Source organism: Silene latifolia, chromosome 10 (genome assembly GCF_048544455.1).
Source record: "Silene latifolia isolate original U9 population chromosome 10, ASM4854445v1, whole genome shotgun sequence".
Classification (NCBI taxonomy): domain Eukaryota; kingdom Viridiplantae; phylum Streptophyta; class Magnoliopsida; order Caryophyllales; family Caryophyllaceae; genus Silene; species Silene latifolia.
In genome coordinates this window covers 112654960-112675886 of record NC_133535.1, presented here as the reverse complement: position 1 = coordinate 112675886, position 20927 = coordinate 112654960, and the positions used below count along the sequence as shown (strand labels likewise).

General features: G+C 37.5%; 1 long non-coding RNA gene across 1 annotated transcript; it reads left to right on the top strand.

Annotated features, from left to right (window-relative positions):
• Nucleotides 1-86: 86 nt before the first annotated feature.
• Nucleotides 87-20564, top strand: LOC141609131 (uncharacterized). Its single transcript, XR_012527235.1, has 2 exons — nucleotides 87-443; nucleotides 19883-20564. It is a non-coding gene; the product is annotated as an uncharacterized LOC141609131 (long non-coding RNA).
• Nucleotides 20565-20927: the final 363 nt, after the last annotated feature.

Genomic DNA, 20927 nt, shown 5'->3' with positions numbered 1-20927 from the left:
CAACTCATTCAATAATAAACATTATGTGTTATGAGATGGATGTATGGATGTCTATAAATGTTGGATGCTTCTAGACTTGTCTCTTCAAGTTCCTATGACATAACTCTCAATTGTAATCATGTATATATATGCTCCTTTATGCTAATAAGAAGTACACAACTCTCTACCATCTCTCACTCTCATTCTCTACATTTTATAACACGTTATCAGCACGATGGATTCTAACCAACTGAGTTCTATTGATTAAAATTATAATTCATCTATTATTCATATTTGATAATCAGAAAGGTTGTATAAGATCTTATTTTTTTTCTACTAATCAAGCTAATCAAGAGATTTATATTGTACGAATGAGGGGATATTACCAATCTATCATCACCAACGATTTGGGTTTTGATCACTATCTCCCACCCTTTGATTTATAAATTTTCAAGGATTTGTTGGTAAATTGCTCTTTCTATCTATCTTTATTAATGATTCTATTTTATATTGAATTAATTAATTTTGCTTACATATGCACATGCTAAATTGGAATTCCAAAGTAGTCGTACATATTAAAGTTTGTATGCTAACTGCTTTTATATGATTCATCGCTATGATGTATTTGTTCTCTTCCTTGCCAAATGCGTTGTAAGTAATACGGTGTAATGGTGTATGTTGTATTTGTTTGACAGAGAAATTTAATAATCATCCCCCTTACTACTAAGAGAATAAAAATCCTCTTAGTTTTCCCTCCAAAAAGCATCTAGCTAAATAAGGTAATAAGTAAAATTTTCTTTCATTACATTATTATCTTTTCAATGAATATATTCTTATAAATAAACTCTAATTTTTTAAATAAATTCATAATTATGTTTTTTTCATTAAAATAAAATAAAATTGATATTAAATTATAAACTATAAGTTGCTAAATTTTTCAGTAATGCAATAATTATTACTGTAGAGAATATATAACTTGACACATTCTTACTATTAGCTTCGTGACAAAAAAACAAATGCATTAAAAAAAATCACAACTTAAATAATTTTTTTTTTATTAGTTTTCCATTTTCAATTTTTTTGTTTCATATAAAAATATAATGGAGTGAACTGATAAATATTAATGAGGTGCAAATTTAAAAAGTATAAATCCTCCCATATACTAAGAGAAAACTTCTCTAAAGTTTCCCCTCCAAAGTGCTCAAACTTATATGGAAACAAATTAGAAAACTAATTTTCCATTTAAAATATAACTTGACACATTCTTACTATTAGCTTCGTGACAAAAAAAACAAATGCACTAAAAAAATCACAACTTAAATAATTTTTTTTATTAGTTTTCCATTTTAAATTTTTTTGTTTCATATAAAAATATAATGAAGTGAACTGATAAATATTAATGAGGTGCAAATTTAAAAAGTATAAATCCTCTCATATACTAAGAGAAACTTCTCTAAAGTTTTCCCTCCAAAGTGCTCAAACTTATATATGGAAACAAATTAGATTTTCATTTATTAAACTAATTTTCCATTTAAAATAATCTATACATATAAACTGTATCTCCTATTATTAACTTCGTGACGAAAAAAGAATTTATTAAAATAATGTGAGGTAGTTAAAATATTTTCATAAAAAATACAATTCGTGGAATTATTCAATTCTTTTGATTAATTTTATTATTAATTATTTTTTATAAAAATTCGTGAGATATAAATCTAAAATCTATAACTAATACAGTAAAAATTAAAAGGCCTATATTTACCGCGCATTTGCGCGGGATCTATACTAGTTAACTATCAAACATCATCATATCATCATATATCATATCACTAAAACTTGGGAGAGACGGTCTTTCAATAAGTTATTGAGAGACCAGTCTTTTGTACCCTTTTCTTTGTATTTCGTGACCCTTTTGTTGTTGATTGTGACATAGTAATTTCGTACCTATTTACATAATAAATGTACCCATTTTATCTTTAATCATGATTTGTACTTATTCTATTACCTTTATTACCACTTTTTCTTAAAATTGTAAAATAGTCTCTCAATAAGCTATTGAGAGACCGTCTCTTAGGAGACCTACTCCACATCATATCATATATCATATATTATATTAAAGCAACAACCAGCAACCTATTTAATCGCCACGTGTCAACACCTGTTCATACGCCACGTGTCATTTGCTGTATTTCTAACAAATATGATACGGTTTCCTAAACTGAAGCCTATATATGCGGGATATATTTAATCAACTAGGCATGATATATTTAATATTGATTGCCATTTATACAAATATATAATTTTCCATTTATACAAATATATAATATATAATTGTTGTGCATTTATACAAACTAACTAATAGACCTGGCAAACGGGTCAACCGGGTCGGGTTCGGGTCGGGCCAGTTTAGGTCGGGTCATTTCGGGTTTCTCAACTTTTCGGGTTAGCTCGGATCGGGTCAGTTTATTTCGGGTTACGGGTCTATTTCAGGTTTGTTGGTCGGGTGTGTTTCGGGTCAAGCGGGTCCAGTTAATTCGGGTCGAGGCCATTTTCGGGTCAAAGATTAAGAGAAGAGAGGCATTTCAAGTCTATTAGGGTCAATTAAAGTTATATTTTGTCGGGTCATTTTCGGGTTGAGTGGTTTCGGATTGGTCATTTTGGTCGGGTCATTACGGGTCCATGAAAGCTCGGGTCATTTTCGGGTCGGGTCAGGTCACTTCGGGCTTCGGGTGTCATTCGGGTTCAGCAATTCGGGTCGATTTCGGGTCTTGGGTCATCCTTTTCGGGTCGGGTCAACCGGGTCGGGTTGATTTTGCCAGGTCTACTAACTAATCAAGTCGTCAACTAGACATATAATACGAAATCTCAAACTTAAATAACGGCAATAATATATGATGTTCCTAACTCAATTAAAAATCATCCTAAAATTTCGTTTACAGCTTATACCATCATAAAATTTCTTTTACAACTTATTTCCCTAGGTTTTACAGCCTACATCTTAGGATATTTGTTCAGTTACGATTTTAGGATAATTTTTGAGTATCTTTTAAAGAATATACAACATGCTGATTAATTACTTAAATTTGACTAATTAAGTTTTAAATATGACTAATTAAGGGTAGAATATACACATGATGATATTTTTGAATACTTTTAAGAATCCTCCAGTGAGTTTCAAAAAAAGAAATCTTACTTTAAATCATATTATCCTAAACTTTTCATAGATTCAAAATCATTTAATTTAATCATAATTATTTTAATCATCATAATTCAAATTAGTAACTAATAACTAATGATTGTCAATTTTTCATCTTATTTGGCCCCACTAAATTTTTAAATTTTTAAAAATGACAGGTTAAAAATCCTTAAGTAAGATATTAGAAAGTGCATAAAATTGAACAAACCGAAATTTAATGTAACACCCCAGCCCAAACCGGGTCGGGAGCGGTTACTTATGATAGCTCACCAGGCTGTGTACATGGCCCAAAAATCAACACGGGTCCTTTATAGCGCATTTTGTCCTCACTCATGTGCATCCCGGGAACCTTCCCAGGAGGTCACCCATCCTAAGACTACTCCCAGCCAAGCACGCTTAACTTTGGAGTTCTTTCGCATGGATGACCATAAAAGAAAGTGCACTTTGTTGATATGAGTAGTACTTTCAATCCCTTTAAGCACTAGTCATTTAAGTTTATCACTGGACCTCTTCAATTAACGTGGGGTGTTACAATCACCCCCACTTGAACAATGCAACGTCCTCGTTGCGCTTGGGAGCATAACCGCTAAACCAGAATCCTCCCCCGCTAGGTGGGTGATCACAATGGAGCGTATAACAGCTGCCTCCAGGAGCGTATAACAACTGTCTCTTATCACAATGGCATCCGTCTTAAGGTTTGATTTTGTGAAGGCTTTAATGGAGGAAAACACATATTTTCCAAGGGAAGAAGATGAAGGAGAGTTGCTGAAATTTTGAGAATAAAACCCTAAAAGATGGAGTTTTGGTTGTCTTAAAGAGGGTCCATAGGTTTTTTTAGGCCCAAAATCAAAGGCACAAGGTTTGTGACTCGGTTTTGCACTAAAAGACTCACGACACGATTTTTAAGGGGGTTTTCGGGTCAAAACAAAACCAAATAAATTTTTATGAAACTAAAACACGATTTTGAAAATATAAAACCAAATAAATAATATACCAAATAAAATCGAATATTATTAAATTATCAATTTTAATATGTTACCCATAAATATGAAATTGCGGGTGTTACATTTAAGCCTTGATTCGTGATTCTGAAAAGATACTAGCATAGAATCATTTCCAAATTTACTGTTGTATGATTTTGGTAGAGAAGGAACTTAGCAAATACGAAGTATAAGTGAATAACAATTGTTTTTGGAAAAAAAAAATGCATGTTATCTTCTGCCGTTTTTAGCCACTAATATCCATTTTTTTACCTTTAATAATTAATATCACCAAGAGTATTAGACTATTAGGACTTGGTATCCCCGCAGTGTATCAAGTAATTGTTACTCTTTCTGATCTTCTATTACTTTGAACAATTATAATATGTGTGCGAAATTGTCCACTACGATCATATGGTTACTTTCAAATGCCACCCACCTTCGACCACCATCATCTCGCCGCACCATCATGTTTCCGCCTCTGCCACACATATAGGTTATGCCAATTGTCCAGGGTAACTATTGGAACATTGATCATATACTTAATGAGGTCAGCATTATGATTACGTACTTACTACTGCGAGATGTTGTTCATCTTAATTTTGTCATTGTATTTGATGAAAACCTGAGATCCATTCGCACGTGGGTTACCTCTCACAAATAGAAAATGACCTTCAGTATATCACCCACCACTATAAAATATGTGAAATAGATGAAATGAAACCCAAGTATCAACCTACAATGTCTTTACATCTGCCATACAAATAGGTCACTGGGTTTAGACTTAGCAAATGGGTCAACCCGGTCGGATTCTGATCGGATTAGTTCGAGTTAAGTCATATTGGGTTTGCAAGAATTATAGTCGAGTCTGGGTCATCTTCGTATAAGCTATTTTCAAGTTATTTAGTGATAATAGACCGTGTGCAACAACAAACAATAGGATCGTATTATATTTAACCGGGTCAATTCATATTATAAATTGCAATATTAACAAACTTAAGTTTTAAATCAAGATTCTCTCTCTGTTTTTTTAAACCAATTTTTCAAGCCAATGAGTCATTGTCAAAATCTTATCTCATAAACAACTATAACGAGTAAGTTTGCTACTAATAATAAATTTTAATTCTTTCACTAAATCAAAGTGCATCGTTTAACGAAAGATGCGAAAGAAAATATTTCATTACCTTGAAATAATCTTACTTTATTCTGATATTGGGTTTTACAAAAAAAAAAATAGAAATAATTATTACATAATATATCTCAGATCATGAGTAATAGATAATATAAAACTATTAAAAATTCAATTTAGATACTTAGTATTATTTTCATTTTTTATAAGTTCGAATGACTTTATAAAATTATCTAACAACTAATGCAAAATATTATGACATTGAAAGGTAATGAGTAAATAAGCTAAGGTGTTAGCAAAAAAAATTATCTCAAATTTTCATCTCAAATTAACTGTGTTGCATGACATAATGATTAACAATGTTGAGAGGTAAGTGGTAACATGACTCAATGACAACTTAAAAAGCGAATGAATGGGCGGGGTTGCTGGTGGGAGGTCGTGATAGGGGAGAGGTCGTGATGTATGGGTAATGATGGGGTAAGGAGTCGCATAAGGTTACGAGAAGGATTAGGGATCATGGATGGGTTTTGGTCGGGGAACGTGGTTCTGCTGGAGGCATGGTGAGGGATGTAAGGGATGGTGGAGGCAGGAGGGAGTAGGATATGAATTGTTGGGTATTGGTTATGTGGGGGCCGGGTTGGTTGGGGAGGGGGGGGGGGGGGTTAAGACTTGAGAGGGATGTCGTGGTCTGAGGTGTTAAGTGCGGTTACACTGCGGTGGAGGGTCTGCTGATGAGTCTTGAGGTAGTCGGTCAGTTGGCGAACACTACTTCCAGACGATGGTAGATGGGAGGGGAAATGAGAGAGAATTTAGAGAATTGAGTTGAGAAGAAACAATAGGGGTAATATGATAAATAAAAAGCAAGGTTACAACAATGAGTATAATCAAATCTATCTTGCGTAAATAAACAAGTTATAAAATTTACAATAATTATACGTAATTTATTTTCGCAGTACATTTTTTACTCATTATAGTACTTTTTACTCATTTTTTCCCCTTACCTACCCTTGGTATGAAAACCATATACTACGTTCACAAAAAACCTAATAAAAAAACATAAAATGTGATCTACGTAGTATACTACTCTAACCCACCACCATACACCCCCCACGGCCCTACCGCCATATCACCGCCATTAGACCGCGATGCCACACTGCCGTTCCTATCCCCTCGTGGTAGCAACCTCCTTCATTGCTCTTTGTGCTCAACCACGATCGAACTCCCTCATTCACCCTCCGTCCAGACCGTCCCTCTACCTCGTCCAACAAACCCACCCTCGTCGCACCATACCAACCATCCGCCCACGCACAATCCCGTCATTTCTAACGTCAATAAACCCGGTGGTTTAGGGCGATAGTGGTTGTCGACGGTGGAATATATAAGGCGGTGGTCTATGGCAGCGGTTGATGGCGCTAGCATATAGCGGTGATTGACGTGGTGGTTGGTCGGAGATTAAATTGGAACAGTAACAAATTAATGGCATAACAAATTAATGGCTACATCCCCTGACATGTTTTTTGGTAAAATAACTTTTATAATTAGGTTATCAACTTTCAATTGCACCATATGATATTTTTGATTTCCGGACCAATGGAACAATAAATTCGATGGCGGAAAATCGAAAATATGCACACTAGCAGATCTTATGAAAAAGAGGTGTGTGTTATTGCTTTTATGCTTGGTACCCACCTACGGACCCACCCTTTGACCCACCACTGAAACCCTATGGTCGGTGGTCTGGTCGGCCAGCGAACTCTCCCCTCCGTCGGCGACCACATAACCCGCTACAGTAGCCATAGAGTGCCTGAAACTAAAGGAAAATAGGTGTGAATTAGAGAGAATAGATTAGAGAGAAATTAGAGAGGGAAAATGGGAGGGGAAATGAGAGGGGTATAATTGTCAATAGCGTACTGCGATGAGTAAAATGTGTACTGCGAAAATCAAGACCCTAATTATATATCCGCTTTTCAGATTTCACGTCTCACAAGTTAGAAAATTCTAGAGAAAAAAGTCGAGTATTTCAAAAGTTTAATAGGGTAGACAAAAGTGTATTGGTAGACAAAGTAACATTTTCTAAAATTTAGTAATTTACTCATTCCAATATATACGTAAGTTTCTACTTTTAATAATACTTTTCATTACCACCCGTGCACTGCACGAGTTCCAAAACTAGTTTATCATTTTACTAGTATGATATAACTTATATTGTGACTTCAAGTTTAACGAATTTTGAATCGAAACAATTGTTTAAGAATTTATGTGGCACTTCTTAAGAACATATGATCTCTGGTTTATTTTTTTCTTTTATGAATGATTTCATCGGATATTTATCGCAGTAACTAATTTTTCTAGACTTTATTTAGCAATTTTTTGCATTGTCCATTATATATTCAATCTTATACATTAGTTGTTGTTTTCGTATGCATAAAATCATTAGTGTAGTCATATTTTTATCACTCTATATAATGAATCATGATCCATCAATCCAAACTCTACGAAGTTTGTTGTTTTCAATTGTGATGGGCTATGTCTTGCTAACGGCTAATATTATAATCATAAAAGCTATGATTTCTCTGTCTATATGTTATATCACTATTATGATCCTAGTCATTAAAGGCATTATTCATTTGACCATTACTATGATTTGTGATTATGACAAAATGGTTGATATTCCTTTTTATTTTTCTATATGAGTGGGTACATAAAAGTTATTGTGACACTCCTCGTTGAGGTAACGAATATAACTAGTAAATCGCGGCGGAAACACGATAATTTTAAAAACTTTTAAGGCTTCTATTGAAGTCCAGCGCGAGGTATCACCAAAACGATAAATAAGTTTAGTTAGTTAAGTTTAAGTTTACAACACGAGTCTTTTTATTGGGAAAAAGATATCCCACGAATGAACATGAGTCTAAAGGTAGGTGAGTCTATTAAAGTGATAACTAAATAAGGTCCGAGGTAGGAACTCGCTAGCTCACACGGCCTTCCCCACTTAAGCTTCATCATCAACCTGTCATTCATAATAAATATGAAAGCCACAGTCAGTGGGGAGTAACTCAGGGTTCTCCCAGCCACAATATGTCAAAATACAAGTAATTAAGAACTTAATTAAACAACCAAGCAATGCACATGGATAGATACGTGCGGTAACAAGAAAAACATGATTAGTAAGCATAGTGAAATAAGAATAAGGATGCACAGATGAGAGAGGGATCATTAGGTCAATCAGTCACCTGTTAACTCGACTCAAATGCAAGACAAATACAAAGTATAGACGGAGTATCCGACTCAGAGGCTACCTTTAAAGCATGTCCGAGATACCTCACGCAAAACTACATCCTAGACTCCAACCTCCTGGTAGGACGACGATCATAATACGGTCCTAGTCTAAACCTGGATCCACACTCTCGGGATGGACGTCACCCGATTCGACATGCGGTGACCTATCCGCATCCAAGACTCGATACATGGCACAAAGACCGTAACCAAAGGTCGAGTAACCCCAAATAGGAAACATGGCACACAGTCCGTAACCAAAGGTCCGAAGAGGCGGAAGGATAACCTAATCCGGAAACATGGCACACATGTCCGTAACCAAAGGTCCGAAAGGGTAAATAAGGAAATGTCAAGTCGTCACATAATGTAAATCGTCACACTTGTGTCCAAAGAGAATGTCAATAATTTTGCATGATCATAACATGAATAAGTCTTAAAGTAACCAATTTATCAATAAGGAAGAAGATACATGCATAAGTCGATGATTATTAGAGGTCACGAATGAAAGGGAACATACAGGGGACTCCCAGCCGGGAGGGGTACCGGCGGCCGGGCCACCGGCTGGGGCACACAACAATGCTAAAAATGAATAAAAACTCACAGTGATCTCCCAGCCGGTTGGTGGACCGGCCGCCGGGCCACCGGCTGGGAGTACATGCCAAAGTAAAAAAGTCACAAAACTTACAGGAGGCTCCCAGCCGGGTAGGGCACCGGCTGCCGGCCGACCGGTTGGGAACGCAAGCAAATACCAAAATTCCATGAAACTTACAGAGAACTCCCAGCCGGGTAGGGCACCGGCTACCGGCCCACCGGCTGGGAATACATGCTTAGTGGAAAATCGTCAAAACTTACAGGGAACTCCCAGCCGGGTGGAGCACCGGCGGCCGGTCAACCGGCGGGACAACACTGCACGCGATTGGCTCAAAAATGACTTTCAAACCCCTTTGAAACCAATCAAAGTCGTTTCCCAACAAATGTTTACGTATCCTAGCATGATTCTAACTCGGAAAACAACATATTTGGGAAGGTAAATGGCAATTACGGATTTAAATGATAAAGCATGAGACTTTCACCCAAACATGTGAGAATTTGCAAACAAACATGTTATTCAACATCCACATTAGCACAAATCATGAAAGATACAACTTTTAACATTCATATGAGATTATTACTATATAAAACCACACAATTTTAACATAAGAGTCGAGTAACCCATAACCGTTACCTTCTTTTCACTTCAATCTTCTAAAGACTCGTCAATGATGTAGCTATCCTCCTCCGGGTTGTCTAAGTCTTCCCCTAATGACAAAAATAAAGGTATTAAGTCAAGAATCCATATCCTTGTAAGATAAGAATTTCAAAATAAGAGAGAAGATGGCAACTTTCTTACTTAGAAAGAAGGGGGGCGAGAAAAGGAAGAGAATGGCGCGAAAAGGAACGAGATTGGTGAAGAATTGAGTGAGATATGGTGATTTTAGGGTTGAGAGGAAATGGTTTAACAATGGTGATGTGTTTGTATAGGAATTTCATAAATTAGAAGTGAGGGAGATGAAGTTGTGAGGGTTTAGTTGGGGTTTTGTGTAGAGAAAAGAGAAGGAAAAGGCCTATGAGTCAATACAAGCCCAATAACTCAAAATGAGTCGGTTTCCACTAGGATTTTCGTCTCAAATCTACTATAATTCAAGACGGAGAATATTATTAAAATCTACACTATTATTATCGTTATACGACCACGGCGATATTTTATAAAAATAAGTTTTAAATAATAATTATTTAATAAAATTACTTAAAATTTTTATTTAAAATATAAGAAAAGCGCGGGGTGTTACAATCATCCCTCCTTTTAAAAAGTTTCGCCCTCGAAACTTGAAACGAAAGGCATTACCTTACGAGAACAAACTAGGGTACTTGACACGCATGGTAGCCTCCGGCTCCCAAGTTTCTTCTTCTACATCCAAGATACGAATCGGTCTCTCTTCAAAAGAAAGACTAGGCTCAAGCTCGGGAATCTCATTTCGCAACACATGACTAGGGTCGCTAATGTATTTCCTAAGTTGAGATACGTGGAAAACATCATGAACTTTACCCAAACTCGGGGGCAAATCCAATCTATAAGCCACGACACCAATCCTTTTTATCACTTCATAAGGTCCAATGTACTTCGGACTCAACTTCCCTTTAACTCCAAACCTCTTTAATCTTTTCATCGGGGACACCTTCAAGAACACCTTATCTCCAACTTCAAACTCCAAGGGTCGACGGGGAACATCGGCATACGATTTCTGTCGATCTTGGGCGGCTTTCATTCTTTCACGGATGAGCTTCACTTGATCAATTGTCTTGGCTAACTTGTCGGGTCCTAGGTCACGAACGTCACTTGCTTGATCCCAACAAATCGGACTACGGCATTTCCTTCCATAAAGGGCTTCATAAGGGGCCATCTTGATAGAAGCATGATAACTATTGTTGTAAGAAAATTCCACCAAAGGTAAGCTCTTTTCCCATCTCGAATGAAAATCAAGGGCACAAGCACGCAATAAGTCTTCTAGAGTTTGAATCGTCCTCTCGGATTGTCCATCGGTAGCGGCATGAAAAGCGGTACTCATCAACAACTTACTACCCATAGCATCTTGTAAAGCTTTCCAAAATCTCGAACAAAAACGCGGGTCACGATCCGATACGATCTCCTTAGGAACACCATGGTAATGAACGATCTCCTCAACATAAGCACTAGCAAGTCGGTCTAAACTCCAAGTCTCTTTGATAGGAATAAACCTAGCACACTTGGTCAACCTATCCACAACCACCCATACGACATCCTTTCCACCAACGGTCTTAGGCAAAACCATCACAAAATCCATGGAAATGGACTCCCACTTCCATAAAGGAACATCCAAAGGTTGTAGCAAACCACCAGGTCTCTTATGCACGATCTTCACTTGTTGGCAAGTAAGACACCTTCCAACGTATGACACGATGTCATTCTTCATGTTAGGCCACCAAAACTGAAGCTTAAAATCTTTATACATCTTGTCTCCTCTGGGGTGAATCGAATAAGGGGATAGATGAGCTTCATCTAGGACCCTCTTCCTCAAATCAACGGCATTGGGTACATACATGCGTCCTCGGTAACGAAGGTAACCTCTAGCATCAATCTCACAATCCTTAGCTTTCCCTTCAAGAAGCTTGACTTGAAAACTTTTAAAGGTAGGATCGTCCACAAGGCTATCAAGGATCTCACGGTGAAGAAGGTGTTCGGCGATCATAGCACCAAGATGATCAAAACCACTTTCCACGAGTTGCAAACTTAACTTACGAAACTCGGCACAAAGGTCATCGGGGAGCACACGAATAACACTCAAGGAATGAGTAGACTTCCTACTAAGGGCATCGGCAACCACATTTGCCTTTCCTTCATGATACAACAACTCCACGTCATAGTCATTCACCAATTCCAACCATCGTCGTTGTCTCATGTTTAAATCTTTTTGGGTGAAGATATACCTCAAACTCTTATGATCGGTGTAGATACGACAATGAACTCCAATGAGGTAGTGTCTCCACATCTTCAAGGCGTGAACCACGGTGGCTAACTCCAAATCATGAGTGGGATAGTTCACCTCATGAACTCTCAATTGTCGCGAAGCATAGGCAATAACTCTCCTATTTGCATAAGGACACAACCTAAACCCATCTTAGAAGCATCACAAAACACATCAAAATCAACTCCATCCTCGGGCAAGGTCAACACGGGAGCGGTAGTCAACCTCTTCTTCAACTCTTGGAATGCACCTTCACAAGCTTCGGTCCACACAAACTTGGTCTCTTTCTTCAAAGGTTGAGTCATCGGTCTAGCAAGCTTGGAAAAATCTTTCACAAAGTGACGGTAATAACCCGCCAAACCCAAGAAACTACGGATCTCACCAACATCGGTTGGACTCTTCCACTCAATCACGACTTCAATCTTCGAAGGGTCTACCATGACGCCATCCTTAGATATAACATGGCCTAGAAAAGACACCTTAGACAACCAAAATTCGCACTTGGAGAATTTGGCAAACCACTTTTGACGACGGAGGATCTCCAAAATGATACGAAGATGATCGGCATGCTCTTCTTCGGACTTGGAAAAGATGAGGATATCGTCAATGAAGACCACAACACACTTGTCTAAGAACTCACTAAAGGTCTGGTTCATTTGGTCCATGAAGATAGAAGGGGCATTGGTTAAATCAAAGGGCATCACCTTAAACTCGAAATGTCCATATCTCGTGCTAAAGGCGGTCTTAGGGATATCGGACTCACGAACGGGAATTTGATGATAACCGGATCTCAAATCGATCTTGGAGAAAGTAGAAGCACCTTTGAGTTGATCGAACAAATCTTCAATTCTTGGTAGAGGATACTTATTCTTGATGGTAAACACGATTAAGCTCGCGGTAGTCAATGCAAAGTCTCATGGATCCATCTTTCTTCTTCACAAAGAGAACGGGAGCACCCCAAGGTGAGGCACTAGGTCTAATGAATCCTTTCTCAATCATCTTATCAAGTTGCTTTCTCAACTCCTTCAACTCGGTTGGCGCCATATGATATGGGGCTTTAGCAATCGGACCGGTTCCGGGTACAAGGTCGATAGAGAACTCAACATCACGCTCGGGAGGGATCCCAGGCAATTCCTCGGGAAAGACATCGGCGAACTCACAAACCACGGGCAGTTCTTCGATCTTTGGTAAGGTAGGGGAGAGAGAAGTCACCACACAAAGAAAGATTTGGTAACCCTTCCTCTTCATACTCATCAACTTCAAAGCGGAAATCAACTTCACACCTCCTTGGGAACGGACTCCTCTATAAGACACACGGGTGCCTAGCGGACTCTTGAGGCAAATCTTTTGGTCTCTACACTCGAATCTTGCATCATACTTTGACAACCAATCCATACCCAAAATTACATCGAATTCCTCAAGGGGAAAACGAAGTAGGTTAGCGGGGAATAAGGTTCCCGAAATCGAGATAGGAATGTCGGAGAAAGAAAGGGAACAAGAGAACATTTCTCCGGAAGGTAAGGATATAGAAGTTTCCTCACTAGGAATAGGTTCAAGGGCTAATTTCTCCGAAAATTTGGAAGATATAAAAGATAAAGATGCGCCGGTATCAAATAGAATAAGGCAGGGTTGATCAAAAATTGAGAACGTACCCGTAATGATATCGGGATGAGCGGCGGCTTCGGCTCGACTCATGACAAAGGTGGTTCCTCTTGGCCTAGCGTTTGGAGTAGGAGCATCCTTCTTCTCGGGGCAATCAACGGCACGATGTCCGGGCTTCTTACTAGGGGTGTTCATTCGCGGTTCGGTTCACCGAACCTCTAATTTAATTCGGTTCGCACACGGTTTGGTTCGGCAAAACTCCGAACCTGAACCGCACCGTTAGAAACGGTTATAAACGGTTCGGTTAACCACTTTAAACGGTTATTAGTGGTTCGGTTACCGGTTAACTGATAATCGTTCTATATTACTTTTTTTCAGTTTTCGTTAATTTTTGGGAATTTTTTCTAATAATTTAATTAAATTTTCATTATATATTATACCCAACAATAAATTTAATAAGCTAAACTTTAGCATTAATCAATTTAAGAAATTTTAAATTTGGATACACTAAGAAAATTAAACGAACGAACAGTTTTTTATATAATATTTTAATTTTTTGCTTACTTTTTTGTGAAACGGTTCCGTTCGCGGTTAACCGGTTATATAAAATTGTGAACCTTAACCGAACCTTTTCCATAATAAAGTTAACGGTTCGGTTCAAAGAACCGTATTGTCGAAACGGTTCGGTTAATCGAACCTTAAAAATGGACGGTTTTTCGATTTTGAGGTTCGGTTATTGCGGTTCGGTTTAATCTGAACACCCCTATTTCTTACAATGAAAGCAAGTCAAGGGTTTGCCATAGCATCCAATCCCGGGGTGTAGAGCTTGCCTACAATGGTAGCACTTACGGTCCTTCTCAAGCCTATTAGTTGATGTGGGGGCTTGTCCTCTTGGTTCTTGAACTCTTGGTTCTTGTCCTCCAAGGTCTTGTATCCTTGGCACAAACCTCCTCTTGTTGGCATAGCTTGAAGTAGAAGGCACAAAGGGTCTCTTACCATGAAAGTTAGAACGGTAAGAATGAGAAGAGGAGTGGGGCTTCGAGTCTTCTTCAATGGCCTTCAAAGAGCTTTCGGCCCAAATAGCATCATCATAGACTTCCACAAAGGTAGTTGAGCTTCTTATCACCATGCTTTCCACCTTAGGATTCAACTTGTTCTTGTAGAAGTAGACACGATCCTCTTCATCTTTCACGAACTTGGAGGCATAGTGAGCAAGTTCATTAAACTTGTCGGTGTAGGCTTGAATTGATAGCTTCCCTTGCTTGAAGTCCATGAACTCCTTCAATCTTTGTTGCTTGAGCTCCTTAGGGTAGAAGCGGGTCTCCACAAGTGACTTGAAGCGGCTCCAATCAAAGTTGGGGTCTTGAGTAGCGGTAGGACCGGTCAAAGTCCACCACCTATCGGCTTCCTTCACAAGAAAGTAAGAGGCTAACCTCACCTTGTCCTCCTCTCGGGCATCAAAGAGAGAGAAGTTCTTCTCCATATCACGAAACCACTCCGAGAGAGAAACGGGATCCACTTCACCACCATAGGTCCTAGCCTTGTTCCTTGCTAGTTGACTTGCAATCCAAGCATAACTTCCTTGGCGGTTAGCTTCATGTGGAGGGGGAGCGGGTTGAGCATTTTGTTGATTAGCAAGCACTTGAGTGAGGGCTTGCATGATAGCATTTTCCACATTGGTTGGTCGTACCATCTTTTCGCACAAGAGTAAACAAGTTAGAACCTACCACAAAACATTCACAAAAAGACTACCAACTTAGGTCCTTAATTTCTACCCATCTCTCATTCATTATTCAAGGTCAGGTTAAGAATTTAAGTCGGGGTACACGTGTGTGCGTCGGGAGCAACATAGGCTCTGTTACCAACTGTGACACCCCTCGTTGAGGTAACGAATATAACTAGTAAATCGCGGCGGAAACACGATAATTTTAAAAACTTTTAAGGCTTCTATTGAAGTCCAACGCGAGGTATCACCAACACGATAAATAAGTTTAGTTAGTTAAGTTTAAGTTTACAACACGAGTCTATTTATTGGGGAAAAGATATCCCATGAATGAACATGAGTCTAAAGGTAGGTGAGTCTATTAAAGTGATAACTAAATAAGGTCCGAGGTAGGAACTCGCTAGCTCACACGGTCTTCCCCACTTAAGCTTCATCATCAACCTGTCATTCATAATAAATATGAAAGCCACAGTCAGTGGGGAGTAACTCAGGGTTCTCCCAGCCATAATATGTCAAAATACAAGTAATTAAGAACTTAATTAAACAACCAAGCAATGCACAAGGATAGATACGTGCGGTAACAAGAAAAACATGATTAGTAAGCATAGTGAAATAGGAATAAGGATGCACAGAAGAGAGAGGGATCATTAGGTCAATCAGTCACCTGTTAATTCGACTCAAATGCAAGACAAATACAAAGTATAGATGGAGTATCCGACTCAGAGGCTACCTTTAAAGCATGTCCGAGATACCTCACGCAAGACTACATCCTAGACTCCAACCTCCTAGTAGGACGACGATCATAATACGGTCCTAGTCTAAACCTAGTTCCAGACTCTCGGGATGGACGTCACCCGATTCGACATGCGGTGACCTATGCGCATCCAAGACTCGATACATGGCACACAGACCGTAACCAAAGGTCGAGTAACCCCAAATAGGAAACATGGCACACAGTCCGTAACCAAAGGTCCGAAGAGGCGGAAGGATAACCCAATCCGGAAACATGGCACACATGTCCGTAACCAAAGGTCCGAAAGGGTAAATAAGGAAATGTCAAGTCGTCACATAATGTAAATCGTCACACTTGTGTCCAAAGAGAATGTCAATAATTTTGCATGATCATAACATGAATAAGTATTAAAGTAACCAATTTATCAATAAGGAAGAAGATACATGCATAAGTCGATGATTATTAGAGGTCACGAATGAAAGGGAAGATACAAGGGACTCCCAGCCGGGAGGGGTACCGGCGGCCGGGCCACCGGCTGGGGCACACAACAATGCTAAAAATGAATAAAAACTCACAGTGCTCTCCCAGCTGGTTGGTGGACCGGCTGCCGGGCCACCGGCTGGGAGTACATGCCAAAGTACAAAAGTCACAAAACTTACAGGAGGCTCCCAGCCGGGTAGGGCACCGGCTGCCGGCCGACCGGTTGGGAACGCAAGCAAATACCAAAATTCCATGAAACTTACATAGAACTCCCAGCCGGGTAGGGCACCGACTGCCGACCCACGGGCTGGGAATATATGCTTAGTGGAAAATCGTCAAAACTTACAGGGAACTCCCAGCCGGGTGGAGCACCGGCGGCCGGTCAACCGGCTGGGACAACACTGCACGCGATTGGCTCAAAAATGACTTTCAAACCCCTTTGAAACCAATCAAAGTCGTTTCCCAACAAATATTTACGTATCCTAGCATGATTCTAACTCGGAAAACAACATATTTGGGAAGGTAAATGGCAATTACGGATTTAAATGATAAAGCATGAGACTTTCACCCAAACATGTGAGAATTTGCAAACAAGCATGTTATTCAACATACACATTAGCACAAATCATGAAAGATACAACTTTTAACATTCATATGAGATTATTACTACATAAAACAACACAATTTTAACATAAGAGTCGAGTAACCCATCACCGTTACCTTCTTTGCACTTCAATCTTCTAAAGACTCGTCAATGATGTAGCTATCCTCCTCCGGGTTGTCTAAGTCTTCCCCTAATCACAAAAATAAAGGTATTAAGTCAAGAATCCATATCCTTGTAAGATAAGAATTTCAAAATAAGAGAGAAGATGGCAACTTTATTACTTAGAAAGAAGGGGGACGAGAAAAGGAAGAGAATGGCGCGAAAAGGAACGAGATTGGTGAAGAATTGAGTGAGATATGGTGATTTTAGGGTTGAGAGGAAATGGTTTAACAATGGTGATGTGTTTGTATAGGAATTTCAGAAATTAGAAGTGAGGGAGATGAAGTTGTGAAGGTTTAGTTGGGGTTTTGTGTAGAGAAAAGAGAAGGAAAAGGCCTATGAGTCAATACAAGCCCAATAACTCAAAATGAGTCGGTTTCCACTAGGATTTTCGTCTCAAATCTACTATAATTCAAGACGGAGAATATTATTAAAATCTACACTATTATTATCGTTATACGACCACGGCGATATTTTATAAAAATAAGTTTTAAATAATAATTATTTAATAAAATTACTTAAAAATTTTATTTAAAATATAAGAAAAGCGCGGGGTGTTACAGTTATGGTGTCCCCGGGTAATTTAATAACTTATTAATTGTTAAAACTTGGATGTTTTAATGTCTATTTAACATATTTGCTTGAATATAGTGATATTTATTATGGCGTATGTTATGAAATTTATCAGTTTTGTATATTATTGGATCTTGGTATCATATATGTGGTCAACAAGTTTTGAAAATAACATATCATAATATTTTGGGCCTGAAGTTCCAAATTTTATAAAGATAAACAGATGTATCCATATTATGACTTTGACCTGAAGTTCAATGTTTTAACGGTGTATAATAATTTAACACCGATTTATAAATACAATATAATCATATTGTTTAAGTGTAAGCGGCCCGAAGTCCACATGTAAATGCTAGTGGTCAAAAGTTCAAAGCTGTGATTTTATGAACCGCATTTGAGTTTCAAATGAATAAAGAGGTCTTTACCTAGGTAAATTTATTTGTAATTGATTTTTGTTCATCTGAAGTTGAACAATATAATGAAATCTGAAATTTGATCATTTTCTTAGGGTGAATGTAACATCTAATAAGCACTCTTGATCAACATGTAGTAGAGATCGAGAACATGGCAAAATGTTAAGCCTAATAATGTGATATTTGGTATTTTGGTGAGCCAGGCAAAGAGAAATTAATAGAGCCTAATGTATAATGTGGCCTTACTTGAGCCAAATACGTTTTGAAAGAAAATATCTCATATAAGTAAAAATCTCATGAAAAGACATGTGAGACTCATATATGTATGCTAAAAGTTCGATATGAATAAGAAAAGAATAATAGACGAGTTGATTAACATTTATACTATGGTCCGAAGTTCATAGTATTTACGGATACTGAAACTATGACCAGAAGTTCATAGTGCTCACAAATTATAAAACTATGACCCGAAGTTCATACTGTCTAAAAAATAATAAACTGTGACCAGAAGTTCATAGTGTTTACATATACTAAATTATTACCTGCAGTTCATAATGTTTACAGATATTAAAACTGTGACCTGAAGTCCATAATGTGAGTATAAAAAAAAAAAATTATGACAATGAAAATTGTGGCCTGTAGTTCATAGTGCATATATTTTCACTTTTCGTATACTGAATATTATTTTCCAGTATCAATATTAAAAATGAACTCAGGATTAAACATTGATATTTGCAAAATATGAGATATTCTTAAAAAAATGAGAATCATATCAAATCGAAAAAAAATAATAAATTTGATTTAAAGACTATTATTCCCTGAAGCGAATATGACATCGCTTTACTGATCTAATATAAAGTGTGAAATTTATACCACCAACAGTGGTTAAGTTCAAGAACATGGATAATTTCATGAATGATGTGTTTATTTAAAAAAAGAAGAAGTGATATTTCCACCAGTAGTGAACATTTACTTCATTTTTTTAGATCAAAGTGATAATGTGACCAACATATGGTATATTGTGAATCAAATAGTCGAATGATACAACTAATTTGAAAGTTGTTGAATTATTATAACCCTTGAAGGGAATTATTAATTTTTATTATATATATTAACAATTATAAATATTGATCTTATTATATAACTATATATGAAATACTCAAAGAGTAATATAGTCATGTTCTATATTGGAATATATATGTCTATATATATATATATATATATATATATATATATATATATATATATATATATATATATATATATATATATATATATATATATATATATATATATATATATATATATATATATATAAGTCTTTCCTCTGCATATATGTGACATCTGTTGTGTCCTATTGATGTGGCTCATATTTACGCACATTTAGTCCCCTTACTAAGCCTCATTTTGCATACCAATATAGCATTTCATAGCCATTTTATTCGTCATTTGCTTCCTATTTGCTTTCCTATTGCATTTTATATGTCTCGTAGGAAAGAAGATAATGAGGTGGAATTCCCACCTCTCGTGCATATTCGGAGGCTTGTTGATGATCTTAGATGGACTAGTATGAAGGGAAGGCAAGAATGATGACCAAAGATGATAGAAATAAGGAGTATATAGAAGCATCATAGGCATAAAAGCAAGAAAAAGGATTCTGCAGCTCAACCCGCTCGGGTCAAGAACAACCCGCTCGAGTTGTTCCTCAACCCGCTCGGGTCAATCTCAACCCGCTCGAGTTGATGCTCAGGACGCGCGTTTTTCATTCGGGACGAGCGGATCGTTATGCAGCAAGCTTTTCTTTGCAAGCCAGGACGCGCGTGTCCTTGAGGGAGTTGCAAGCTAGGACGCGCATGTCCCTGCGGGACTTGCAAAGCTCTATTCAACACTTAAGCATGATATTTACTAATCTACCCTTGCTTAACCTAATGATGTACCACTATATATACTCCATTTGTAGTAATCAAAGGAGGAGAGAGCCCTCTTAGTAGAGGCAAAGCTTTCATTAGGAGTAGATTAGAATAGATTAATCTCAATCATTCCACAAAATTACACATTAATCTTTCCTTAATTATTGTTCAAGTTTATTATTGGGTAATTGAAGACTATTGGGTTATTATTGGAGAATTGATAACTCTTCATCAATCAATCAAGTTTTCTTCTATTATTCTTTCCTTTCTAATTGTTCATCTTAAGTTTGGTATAATCTCTTTACTCTTTACTCTTTATTGCTTATTTCTTCACTCTCTTGTCATGTTTATACTTGTTGTGATGATTGACATCATTGATAACATGTTTTCCATGATAATAGGTGAGTAGTTACTTAACTAGGACTTGTGGGAGATTATGGAAGTTAATCATGGGGCAGATTTATGCTTAATGAGTTCATATGAATGCTTGCTTATTGTTCTTCAACTTGTGCATATATCATGTTTGATGAAATGCTTGATTGACAACCTAGCATGTTTCTCTTATCCTTTCAACAAGGCTTGTAAGATATAAACCAACTCAAGCCTTGTTAGACCTTGCATATTGTTG